Below are 14,814 nucleotides of genomic sequence, written 5' to 3'. Positions count from 1 at the left end.
TTGTACAAATGTAGCATATTCTCTGGTTATAGATGTCAATCTTAGCAACAGTAGGTCAACATAAAATAATGTCTAGATATTTCAAAACTTGCCGATCAACAATATGCTGTGCAAATATTTGACCATCAATTATATGTTGAGGCCCGACAAATTTTTCAATTACACATTATAAGACCTGAAGTAATTCATGGCATTATTTCCAGTTTAATAGCAACAGTTGGCAAGCTATGGGCATCAGCTGGCTTTATGACCTCCTGGTTGACTCTGGAATTCTACTCCTAGTACGGTAGATCAGATGATTTTTGGCAAACAATTTAGTTGTGGTGTTGGTACAAAGACGAGAAATGATTTAATAATATTAAACTGAATTTATAGAAGGCGTTCTCTGGGTTTCACAGTTCATTTGATGAAATATCCAAAAGCACTGAAGGTACTAAACAGTTATTGTTTTGTGTTTTTAAAGAACGTATGTTGCCATTTTTTTAGATTTTATAATACACGTCGCACTTTGTCACTCGGAGCTCAGAAAGTGTATCAAGTTATCGAAAGAAGACCAAATTGAGATATGAAAAAGTTTCTGTGTAATGCAAAAATTTAAACAATCACTGGTCAAATTACTTAGTGAAAATTGCAAGTGGTACCTTAAGAGGGAGACAAAGTTCTGTTTCTCGCGGGTGTGTTATATAATCAAAAAGTGGTAAAAAAAATTTATGCAACGGAGTGTCAAACGTTGTTGACTTATACAGACACTCGAATACTGTCACGTTCGTTGTATGTAAATGATGAAGTTATCTCGAATAGAACTAAAAGTCGTGTCATTGTACAATAATTGGATACTGATGAGTTGGTGCTCTTTGTTCACTATTTTCCCAAACTTGCAAATACTGAGGAGTTGTGGTTTTATACTGTATCAGTATCAAATTTAAAATACAGAAGACGTTTCTTATCCAATCTTATTAGAATATAAATCTCCGATCTCTGTAAACAGACCTCATAAATTAAATCTAATAAAAAATATTTAAAATATTCATGATCAACGTTACATTACACATATGTGACATATTTTCAAATGTATAGACACAACAATCCAAGATGTTGTAAAACAAACAAATCATCTTCAGGCATTGTCTGTTTTTTTAACAATGAGTTCAGATAAATTAAAAGGGATTAAAAAAATTACAGAATTTCCGAAAGCTCAATTATTTGTGTTTAACAAGAGTTTTTGACGAGTATGCATACATGTAAGATGTATGAACATAAATAAAATCATTCAATGAAATGACTGATAAATGCAACGTGTAAATAATTGATGTCGTACACATGTATGTATTTTATGCATTTTGTTTTGTTTTTTTAGCAGTCCAAATACTAAAATCGCGAACTGCTTGTTAGTACACATACAACAATTCAAGGTGTCATCAAAAACAATCGAAAGCTTTAACATGAATAATGAGTCCGGGAACAAAGTTTTCTCTGATGATTGTGACCATGCAGTGTAGCCAAATTGGTTAATTTCGCACGACTTTATGACGTCATTTACAAGACAGAAGGTGCACTGTATCACTGGTCTATTAAAAGTTTCAAAAACTTGCACAATCGTTATTCTGTAGGATTCTAGAGAAATAATTTCACCGTAAGTACGTTATCTTGTTTCCGTACGGCTGAGGAAGGTGGACCATCGTATTAGATTTCTAAATATATTTGTGCAGTATGAAATCAAACTTTTTCACCAGTTTGCTCAATATGTGTTTGAAGTAACGATGCCTACACTTTGGTCACGTGGTGATGGAAGTCACATGACAGATTCAACTAAAACCGTATCCTGGAAACACCGTATGCGTGTGTTCCTGAAAAATATCAACCACCACAATACTTTCGAAAAGGGATGTTATGTCTGCTGTCTTTTGGTGCTCAAATTCATCTGAGCAAAGTGAACGGTGTTTTTTTTTTCTTTTTGGACAGAAATATATAAAACGATAGCTGTTTCAGAAAAATGTTATTCATATAGAATCAAAAAATAAATCACTATTTATAAAATGAAAATGTTTCTGTAATTACAAACTCGACTTTACAGAGTTTAATTGATACATCTAAAGCAAGAAAAGGAAAATTTGAACATATTTAGATAACAAATTTGCATAACTCGGGAGGGAAACAGGATGATTGATTGTATTGAGTTTTCATAGATATTAAAAAAAACGTATAGCTATCATTTGCAAAAAAAAACATTGTGCATAAACGGTTTTAGTTTTCTCTCAGATACTGCAACTCTCAATACTTAAAAGTTGACTATGTTCCAAGGATAAGAGCAATTTCTCTTGAAACTTGAAAGCGGTGGTTAAGTTTTAATTAGTATAGATTCAATGATGCGATTAGACAAAAAAATATCAAAGCTCAGGTATATCAGAAATATTTAATAATTATAAGCATCTTATTTTAAATACAATATGTGGCAAGACTAAAAAGGATGAATAATTCAAAGGGGGTCCATGAAATATCTAGACCGTATTTTAAATATTTTCTCGACATCGACAATATGTCCAAGCTTCTTTGATGACTCTCACCTAATAAAAAAAAGATGCAGTTGTTTCACATTACCATTTTGGTATTTATTTGTCATGTTGTGGACCTGTTAAACTAACAATAAAATCAATCTTCAATATGACCATGGATTTCGTCAAATACACAATCTTTCATGTCTTGTTCCTTCGTAAACAAAAATCTGAGATAGATTGTGGGAATAAGTCTTTTTCAAATAAATTGAAATTGAACATCTGACAATTTTGTTTATGAATAATAAATTTTGATAACGGTTTGAAAAAAAAATCCTGAAGAAAATGTCCAATAAGCTTTTCTTTGATTTGTCAATAAAACTACTTATTTACATACTACTTTCTAGGCACACCAAACATGTTCAAATATTCTTGCAAATCATTCATAAAATATTTGTCAATTCATTGAATTTGACGATGTCAAGCAGAAATAGAAACAGCTTAAAGCAAGTGGTAGACGTTGTACAATGTTCTGTAACGAATTTTTTAAAACAGAACTTAAAACTTTGAAACACATTAATGATTACAGAAATGTTAACGTATTGCACAATTCCTAATCTTTTACTGGTTTAACCGAACGACATTTACGTATTCGTTCAGAATCAAAGGAATACACATATTAACACAATTACGCACACTTTACGCTATGTTGGTCTGGTTTTCCACTGTATTATTAATAAGAACTAGAAATAGTTTTACGTGTCAAATATTCATCAGCGGAGTCGAAATTTGTAATGTTTTATCCTGCAAAAAAAAAATCTCTGACATTTCAGATTGTACGGAAATTGTTAAGAAAATGCATTTGAGTTACAGAGATATCTCGTTTGTAGAAACTACGTTATTATTATCAAACAGACGACTTAAAGGGCACATTAAATGACTTTTAGTCATACACATACGACAAATAATTAATTGCATGAAGAGAAGAAGTGTATGCTTTAATAAGAAATTCATACATCGTGTAACATTTTGAACCGAAGCACATAAGCTCGCCCCCAGTTTTTGTGGAGTTCGTGTGTTTTAGTCCTAAGTTGTCTATGTTTTCTTCTGTACAATTATTTGTCTGTTTGTCTTTTATTTTTAGCCATGGCGTTGTCAGTTTAATTCAATCCATGAGTTTGGCTGTCCTTCTGGTTTCTTTCGAACCTCTTTTTATTGGTAGCGATACTTGATATTAACGTGCGATACTCGAATATTAGAGTACTTGCATTGTTTGGATTTATAAAGGGAACATATATTCATTCTAGTGAGCTTCCTCCAAGCGTGCTTGGAGGATGCTCCGAGCATTTTAGAGAAGCTAATATCGTTAAAACACCATTACATTCCCATTAATGTCAATCAAATATAAAAGTTAAAGTTAAGAGCTTGTATGAGCTTTTTGTAAGCCTTTTGTACGCCTGTATAATAAAGTTTTACTATGTTGCGCTAGAAAATTGGTTAATTAACACAAAAATAGATACATGAAAACTTGAGGTTAAACAGTTTAGGGACATTTGATCAACATGAGAACGAAAAGCTCTAATATAACTAAAACATATTTACTTGAAACCGATCAAAATAACCCAACACACGGTGGGTATGGTTGTCCTGCGAGAGAACGTACTGTGCTGGTGATTCGGTCCTGACGGGTGCTGGTGATCAATGAAAAAATGTAAACAAAGACAAAAATGATGATTTTTGACGTTTTCACTCATAAAAAATGGAAGAAAACAGTTGAGATTTTTCAATTTCGTTTCTTATGGGTTCATATATAAACCATTTAAAAAAATGGCCCTCTAAACTGTTTCAGTAAGCGTAACACAAAAATGCTCATTTTCAGAAAATCGCGAACTAAAAAAATAAAACAAAAATGCTCATAGAGTCCACTTTCTATACCGCAATCCACATGACAAAACAATTTTGTGAAAAAACATTGCAATTTATATAAATTTAGCATTTTCTCAATTTATTCATGTCCTGATACTGTGCTGGTGGGTCCTGTCATTGTGCTGGTGGGTCCTGATACGGTGCTGGTGATTTTGGATAAGAAGTTGGTCATATTTGAAACAAATGTTACAAAATCAATAAAATTAGCCAGATAATTGTTGCCAACAGGATCTATGACTCCTATTTTAGCTCTTGTGCATCCATTTGGCTGTTTAATATGTGTTTTCAAATGATCTGAACTTGTATAACATAAGAACATAAAAGGGCAACATCTATCGTCGAATATCAGATAACAATATATAGTATCTAAAATAAGTTAAAAATTCCACAATACTATTTTATTCATTTTAAAAAAATTTTGAAAAAAGTCGAAAAGAAGAGACTTTTTTTAATGTCATGATTATATGTCGCTTTCTAGATCTATGCTTAGCATTTATTTCAGATGACATGGACTCCTCACCTTGATGACCCTGCTGCCTTTCATAACTTTATCCGTATACATATATTAATAGATAAACAAAAGGCTGCATGCAACACGTATTTGTGTACTTAAAATGATTCGTTGTAACGAGAATATTTGTTGTGAATGGAAACTGTGAGGGTCACAATCTTAAATTGCTTATAAATGTTGCTGGAACCAGTTTCGTTATCTGATCTGAATTTTCTGAAATGTGCAAGATAGAAAGACATTTTGATTTTTTTTACTCACTAATGAACCATTGTGTTGCTCCCATGCTAAACATAACAACAATCTCTGAAGGTCTGCGAATTTTCTACAAAAATAGTGATTTTATTTTCACTAAATTCTCTTTTTCTACTAAATACAATAATGAGCTATAAATAATAATGCTTTGCAAGAAGTTTCCCCTTGATATATTTACAAAATTATATCTCTATTGTTCATTGTCTGTGCTGTTTTGATACTATTGCAGTTTGCACATTTCGGAATTGACAGGCCACAGGAGGGTTCATAAACCGTACACGAAAAGATAAAAAAATTGATATAAGTACTTAATTTGCGTCTTTTAACCCCCACCCCGGCTTGTTTTTTTTAGAAGACTGGGGTGTCTAAAAATGGTCGATTACAGACAGCCGAGTACGCATTTTACTTTCCAGGCGTGTTATTGTTGATTGTTAAAGTCCTGAAAACGGATAGATGGAAACGAAAATGTTTGATATATCTGGCATTAGATTCAGTTTTTTTAAATATAAATTAAGGCTACATTTTAATATAATACTTCTATGAATTCACCATATAAAAAAATGCAGAAAAAAATGAATGAAGTGAAATATCTTAGGAAGGAGTCATTACTACAGAGATGGTGTGTTTGACACACAAAACTTAAAAGCTAAGTGATATTACCAATATTAAAATAAAAGTGTATTTTAGTTGGGTATTTTTCCATTTACTCATTTTCAATTATAATCAAGGCACATTTTATTTTTATTCATGAAAAATATTTATATATAGAAAAGAAGGACACATTGTTCACTTCCTCCCCGTAATTCTTTATCAAAAATATTTATTTTGGAATGAAATCTTAATTTTATTAGTGTTCTTTAGGTTATCTCGTCTTCATTTTCTGACATATTCTAGCCTGCCCTTTCATAAAATAGTGATTTTTTTAGTGTTCTATCGAACTTTCAAAAAAAACAAACCCTGATAACCGTTTAGACAAAGACAAATGTGTTGGAAAAATCTTACAGCAAGTGATTCTTAATAGCCGTAAGATACATTTTTCTTTTACAATACAACTTTTAAATCTTACCGGAAACTATTCCAAGCTTTCACTGTAACCTCGCTCTAACTTATCCCCATCCCTCCCACACACACCCCCAAAAAAACACCAAACAAACAAACCCGCAATACTATTGTCATTCTTATAGTCAGCACTCAATTGTTCACAAACAAATGTGTTATAAGCTGCCAAAGACATGATTCAAACGCTCAGAAAGTCCTTTGTTCTATATTTTTGCTCTCCATTTTTATGCAAAACCTTTTACATTTTTATTTTATGGGTTATTGTTGAAGGTCGTACGATGCCGTATGGTTGTTAACACATACTTTCTTTGGTTTCTTATGGAAATTTGTTCATTGACAACAAACATACCACATCATCTACTTTATATAAGTATTGTATAAATTACAACGTATTTTGGTGATCTTGCAAAATGATCGTAATCCCGAAAATCGTAAACATATTTTCTTATCTTAAAAGGGGCAAGAAGGGTTCCATTAACAGCCCAATAAACAAAATTACAGTTAGTTTAAAAAAAAATAGGGGTATTTTTTCTCTCATAATAACAGTAAACAGATTCACAACAATGTCAATTTCAAGAAAGCAGACAACAGCTAATAAGTCAATAACAGTACAGCATCAATGATCTTGAATATAAGCCACTTTTAACTAAAATATAAAAGCACAGAACCAGGACATAGGAGCACAGTACCAGGACCGTTTTTCTTATCACCAGCACAGCGTCAGGACAATTCCGTTTAACGAACTTGCACGACTTTTGCAATATAATATTGTTGTAATATACTTTGCATGGTTCTTATGACACATCAGAGAAAAAATAAGCAACAAAACAGTCGTTTTATTGCCGTTCTGATACAATGTAAACCAACCCACCAGCACAGAATCAGGACCCACCAGCACCCGTCAGGACCAAATCACCAGCACAGTACGTTCTCTCGCAGGACAACCATACCAACCGTGCAACAGTGGTTGTATAAATCGATTTCATCAAAACAGAAACGAGTCACCTAAACAGTTCTCATTACTTGAAAATAACTATTAGTGTTGTTGTCAAGTCTATAAAATATATTGTTGAAAAATTTAATAGAAAAAGAAATAGATTTATAAACTTGTATTTTTTTTAAGAATAATAACAAATCAAAACATGGACCCATGTACCTTCTTCTGAAAATTCATAAAATCAATCTAGAAATAATTGATGAGGCATTTCGAACTGGTCGAATAGTTAGCAACATAAACATTTCTTACCGACCAATCATCCATAAGTGTAACTCTACTACCAGACGCATTGAAAGATTACTGGATCTAATTCTAAAAACAGTTATTGAAGAGTCATCACTTTTACATTCAAGATATGAAAGACTTCATTTAATAAATAGAGTCACACAAGGTCAAGAAAGTAAGCATTCTCTTTGTCTATTATGTAACAGTTATAAATGCATTTTCAATAATTGACAAACAAGAATATACTTTAAAAATTTCAAACAAACAGAATAAACGGCATTTGTAAAGTTAAGGAACAATGAATTTGAATTAAATGGACATTTAAACAAAACATTATACGAGCGCCTTTTGGTGTAATATTTTCTCCGACATGCTAATTTACATCTGTCTGGTCTATTAAAAATATCTTAGATATTAAGTTCCAATGGATAGAAAACATCAAATTGCACTGTCAATACAAAGATGATAGTTTTATGTTCTTCACAGGCACATTAAAGCAGGTTGAAGATTTCTTTAACATAGCGAACAACATTGACCCTCTGCTTAAAATCACATTTGATGTGTGTAGATTTAGTATGACCTATTTATGATTTACCGAAGAGTACAAATGTGAAAGATTGAATAATAATAACACACTTGATGTTAAATAAATATAAAATAAACAGCTGCGCCATGAGCGCATGATACGCCTGACGTCTTGTGTGGAAGTTTTATGCAATAATCATAAATAGTTTCTGAGAAAATTTTAAGCAATAACCATATATTGTTTTTGAGATACGTCAAGACATGTTAGAAAACCCTCCCCCCTGTTTTGTCTTTTTACAAAATACTAAATGTCACTTAAATTAAATTTTGAATCAAAACTAAAAAGTATACAGATCTTCAGATTAATATAACAAAGAAGTGTGTAAAGTTTAAGCAATAATCATAAATTATTTTTAAGATACAGCGCACCATTTAAAAAAAAACTCCCCTTTTTTACAAAATAAAATGTACTCAATAACTCCAAAAACGTTTTTTGGAATTATCACCAAAAAGTATACAGATCTTTAAATTAATATTACAAAGAAGGGTGTAAAGCTTAAAGCAATAATAATAAATGATTTTTGAGATACGTCGCGACATGTTAAAAAAAAACCTCCTTTTTTTACAAAATAAAATGTACTTAATAACTCCAAAAACGTTTTTGGAATTATCACCAAAAAGTATACAGATCTTTATATTAATATTACAAAGAAGGGTGTAAAGCTTAAAGCAATAATAATTAATCATTTTTGAGATACGTCGCGACATGTTAAAAAAACCCTCTCCATTTTTTACTAAATACTCAATAACTCATAAATGAAATTTTGAATCATCATCAAAAAGTATACAGATCTTTAGATTAATATTACGAAGAAGCGTGTAAAACTAAAAGTAATAATAATCAACCATTTTTGAGATACGTCGCGAGATGTTAAAAAAAACTCCCCCTTTTTTACAAAATACTCAATAACTCATAAATGAAATTTTGAGTCATCATCAAAAAGTATACAGATATTAAGATTGATATAACTAAAAAGTGTGTAAAGTTTTAAGCAATAATCAAGAATCGTTTTTTGAGATAGGGTGCAACATGTAAAAAAAAAACCCAAAATGTATACAGATCATTTGACCATCATAAGAAACAACTTATTTAAGGTTCACAAAATTTGGATAAGTCGTTCTCAAGTTACGGTGTGACATGTTTACGCCGGACAGACAGACGGACGGACACCGGACATTTGTATACCATAATACGTCCCATAAAAATTTTGACTGGCGTATAAAAACACGAAACGTATCAATATTTAAATGTTAAATGTTTATCTAATTCAGTAATTGACTATTTTTTATAATTTGAATATATAATAACACACTGTAATATTTGTTAATGGTTGTTTAGGATGGGCACTAGTGATTGTTAAATATTGATACGTTACATGTTTTTGTATATTTGATTTAACATCAAGTATGTTATTATTATAGAATATTTCACCTTAGTACACTTTGCTAAATTATAAATAGGTCATACTAAATCTAGACACCTCTAATGTGATTTTAAGCAGAGGGTCAATGTTATCGCTGTGTTTAATAAATTTTCAACCTGGTTTAATGAGCCTGTAAGGATCACAAAACTGTCGCCTTTGTATTGACAGTGCAATTTGATGTTTTATATCCATTGGAACTTATCTAAGATATTTTTAACAGGACAGACAGAGGCAAATCTGCATGTCGGAGAAAGTATACCACCAATAGGCGCTCCTATAATTTGTTTGTATAACTGTCCATTTAATTCATGTTCATTGTTTCTTAACTTTACAAATGCCGTTTAGTCTGTGTGTTTGAAATTTTTTAGGCATATTCTTGTTTGTCAACTGATGAAAGTGTACTGATAACTGTTTCGTCTTAGTTATCAATCTTCATATTTGTGTACATTGGTGTAATATCAAAGGCAATTCTGACTTTGTGTGACTCTATTTTATAAATGAAATCTTTCATATCTTGTATGTAAAAGTGATGACTCTTCAATAACGGTGTAAGAATTAGATCCGACAATCTTTCAATGCTTATTATAGTAGAGTTAAACTTATGAATGATTAGTCGGTAAGAAATGTTTATGTTTATTTGACCATTTCGAAATACCTCATCAATTATTTCTTGATTGATTTTATGAATTTTTCGGAAGAAGGTATATGTGTCCATGTTTTGATTCGTTATCATTCTTCAAAAAAATTAAGATAATAAATCTATTTCAGGAATATATTTTATAGATTTGACAACAACTTCAATATTTATTTCATGTAATGATAACTGTTAAGGTGACTTGTTTCTGTTTTAATTTTAATCGATTTTATTTACAACCACTGTTGTATTATTTTGATTGGCTTTATATAAATATGTTTAAGTTATATATGAGCTTTTTGTTCTCATGTTGATGAAATGTCCCTAAACTGTTTAACCTCAAGTTTTCATGTATCTATTTTTGTGTCAACTAACCAATTTTCTAGGGCAACATAGTAAAACTTTATTATACAGGCGTACAAAAGGCTTACAAAAAGCTCATACAAGCTGTTAACTATACCTTTTATATTTGATTGACATTAATGGGAATGTAATGGTGTATTAACGATATTAGCTTCTCTAAAATGCTCGGAGCATCCTCCAAGCATGCCTGGTGGAAGCTCACTAGAATGAATATATGTTCCCTAAATATTTTAATATGAGCGTCACTGGTGACTCGTATGTAGACGAAACGCTCGTCTGGCGTACTTAATTATAATCCTGGTACCTTTGACAACTATTGCCCTCATTCTATCAGATTATCGTCGTTGATGTGTAAACTGTAATTCGCAAAGTTAAATGCATCACCTGAATTATATACATCTATTTTAATGAAATGCGAAACAAAACCTTAACAAGGGGGTTTGCTTTCATAGAAAAACGGAATCTATTGTAAGTTTCATGATACAAACATGTTCATTTGGCTCACTATCATGACAGTTATATCTTATTGTATTACATATTTTTATGTAACCCATATCATTACCTATAAAGCATTTTTAAGCCCGGGATTTCGGGATTTTATTTTTTAAGCCCGGCATTTCGGGATCAGGAACCCTCTTTCCTTCCCTCACATTACGTTTTCAAATATGAATAAAGACAGGAAACTCATGTTTTTTAAAAGAAAACTAATCTACAAAATTTCTAGAACATATAACTAAATGTAGAAGTAATGAAAAAGAACGGAAAAGAAAAGATATTTTAATTATATTCGATTCGTAAAAAAAGATAAACTGAGAAGATAAATAAGAGAACAATAATGTATAAAATGTTTCTTCCTCGGTCAGACCTAAAACAAAACATATTTCTTTTATTGGTAAATTAAATAATTAGAACTGAAACAATCTGAAAACCGTTCATGCCTTTTAAATGTCTATTATGTAATTATCGATTTTACCTGTAACATTATCATAACTAATTCCATAATATAAAGTAGCATGTGCGGCCGACCATGCACGCTTGGCTGATTTTATTGCACTTATTATCAGCTGATGATTTGATTGACAACAGGTAATCAATCATCGACATTAAGTTGGCTGATGCTGATCCTTTTTAAAACCTGCGACATTTTTCAGACCAAGTCACGGAATGTACTGTACGTGTTTATTTTTAATACTAGTATATAATGAAAAAAAATCAAAGTTCTCTAGGAATTACAAATCAACAAAAAATGTTTTGTTATTGAAATTGAATGTCCATGTTGAAATATGAAAATCATGTGCATTGATATTTTTTTAATGAAAAAGTGTACTGATACAGCATCACTCTCTTCTCAAACTTAATTTTCCACTTTTTGTTTCCGCATGCAGTCACTTAAACCACGAGACATCTCGTTAACTTTTAGTTTTTTTTGGCAACAATATATCGCAAGTACGAGGGAGAAATCGCTAAGAAGGAAAATGATAACAAACATTGAAGTTAGATAGTGTTAACTGGTTTTGAAAGATAACTGTTAATTACCTAATAAAACAAAATCAATATCACTTGTTAGAACGTGCTTTTAGCTTAGAAAAAAGCGCGAACAATTTCACTGAATGAATATTTTTGTCGCTAATACGGCCTTGATGTAACACAATCAGCCATAGAGGACTTTTAATAGCTATAGTTTAAGATGTGTAATGAATGCCAATGAGGCAAATCTGCATTTATCCTGCTTTGGTTTGATTGTTGCTTTTAACAATATTATTAAAGAAACTCATTTCATTTGACTTTAAGAAAATCAAAATTTGTTTTTTGGGAAATACCGTATAGCGGGTTATTTTCGCGGGTGTAAAATTTCGCGATTTTCATTGAATAAGGTATACGAAATTTTTTGGCGGTTATTATTTTGGCGGTTTCGAAACTTTTATCAATACCTTTGCATGTACACTTTTAAATTGGCGGAATTTATTTTGGCGATTTTGTTCTATCCGCGAAAATAAGCGAAAATTTACACCCCGCGAAAATAACCCGCTATACGGTAAGTTGAACATTTTTGTATCATCTTACCCCATACTACTTACAAGTATAAGATAATTTTAAACATTCACTTACATTGTAGTATATACAATTCTAATTGCATAAGGTCATGCTTTTCTCTGACTGTTGATGACGTCTTTACACTAAATCCATTGTGAGTTGGATGTGTACGGATTGATTGTTTAGTCTTAGAGGCATGATTTTTTTATTAGTTGTAAGTGGCTTTGAACTAGCTGTCAGATAACTGCGAGTACTCTCAGATCTGCTTATTGTGTCGTTTTGTGTCGAGATGTATAAGTACCCGGCCACGTCCACTCGTATTTTTTGTCTATCTGATGAGTTACGCCTTTTTCAACTGATTTTTTTAGGTCGTTCTTATTTTGTACTGTTATACCACTGTCCTAGGTTAGAGGGAGGGTTGGGATCCCGCTAACATGTTTAACCCCGCCACATTATGTATGTATTTGCCTGTCCCAAGTCGTCAGGAGCCTGTAATTTAGTGGTGGTCGTTTGTTTATGTGTTACATATTTGTTTTTCGTTCATTTTTTACATAAATGAGGCCGATAGTTTTCTCGTTTAAATTGTTTTACTTTATTTTCTTATTGGGGCCTTTTATAAATGACTATGCGGTATGGGCTTTGTTCATTGATGAAGGCTGTACGGTGACCTATAGTTGTTAATGTTTGTGTCATTTTGGTCTTTTGTGGAGAGTTGTCTCATTGGCAATCACACCACATCTTCTTTTTTATAATTAAAAAAACTGTCACAATAATGAATGAATTTTAATGACATTTGTACATTTATTTCTGAGCAAACATAAGAAATACATTTCATGAAATAATTCTTGTTTTCCGATTTGCTATTCCTTACTTCTATTAACTAATGTTATTAATAATGATTGGGCTTCAAGATACAACAATGAACCTATTATCTTAGTCAAGGTCACATATATTTGTCTTGAGGACCAACGTTATACTGCTGACATAGGTATGAAAAACCACCGGATGTAACATGTTGCGGTACCTTCATCAGTGCAAAAACCGTTGGTGTTTGAATTGTTCTTTTCCATTTGTGTGATAAATATTCAATCTGGCTGTACATTACTTTTGGGATAATTGTACATGGCTTCCTCTACATCTTCGACTGTAAGTCCCAACTCAATCCCAAGGTGGAAAACGCAATTTTCGATATGTTTGATGGTTCTGTCAAAACGTTATCTGCAATACAGTTTTGCAGTCGGTTTTCTGATATATCTATTTATCAAGGATCAAATATCAAATTACCTTAAAATAAAAGAAATTCAAATACGTTATCACTCTGTTTATACCAGTACCACTCTGTTTATATCAGTACCTGTCTCGACATATACATCTCTAACGGATAAAATTATACTCTCAGTTAGATTAAATGTACTTGATGACGTCACACAATCATATTATCCAGATTGCGTGCTTTCTAAATAAAACAGTTTTAATTTATTTGAAAACAATGAGTAATATAAAACTTGAGGATGATCCAGGTTCTATTTCATGAAAAAAACTTTCCTTACGCACCTTAACAACAAATAAAAAATAAATTATGACAGTCACTTGAAAAACACGTAATAGTTGATAGTAACAGACATTTTGACTATGGACCGCTCAAAGAGGTTCGACATCGATTTTTTACGTGCTAAGGGTGTAGCATTTACTTTACACAATGCATTGGTTCCGGTGTCTAAGTTGTCAAAGACGTGATTGCGTTGTTTTCAATCACACAAACTATAAAAAAGAAACATTGCTTGGCAAGAGTTTTACTGCCTATCGATAAAAGCCCAATAGAGCCTATATTTATTATCCCTAGTCAACTATGTGACAGAACATTTGCTTATATTAGAAAAATACTTTAAACCATTTGTGTTATTTTAAGTAATGATCCCCCTAAAACTACATTGGTCGATGCCACTGCTGGCGGAGATTTATTCCCCGAGGGTATCAGCAGCCATGTAGTCAGCACTGTGTTGACTTGAATTATCATTGATAAATTCATAATTATAAATTAACTGTAAACGAAAAATTTATTTCTACCTCATGAATAGATTACATTAGCTGTATTTGGAAAATTTTTGGGACTTTTTGGTCCTCAATGCTCTTCAACATCTTAATTTCTTTTGCCCTTTAACAATTTTTGATTCGAGCGTCACTGGTGAGTCTTTTGTAGACGAAACGCACGTCTAGTGTAAATATAAAATTTCCATCCTGGTATCAATGATGAAATTATTTACAACTACTAGGTCGATGCCACTGCTGGTGGAGATTTATTTCCCCGAGGG

At 31.7% G+C, this 14,814-nt stretch overlaps 1 protein-coding gene across 1 annotated transcript in view; it reads left to right on the top strand.

The window, feature by feature from the left end:
* Positions 1-14,814, top strand: part of LOC139502640 (epidermal growth factor receptor-like) — a 346,005-nt gene that overhangs the window by 38,239 nt on the left and 292,952 nt on the right. The window lies entirely within an intron of this gene.

Source organism: Mytilus edulis, chromosome 14 (genome assembly GCF_963676685.1).
Source record: "Mytilus edulis chromosome 14, xbMytEdul2.2, whole genome shotgun sequence".
In the NCBI taxonomy this organism is placed as follows: Eukaryota; Metazoa; Mollusca; class Bivalvia; order Mytilida; family Mytilidae; genus Mytilus; species Mytilus edulis.
The sequence above is the reverse complement of the archived record's forward strand: the minus strand, read 5'-3'. Positions and strand labels throughout refer to the sequence as shown.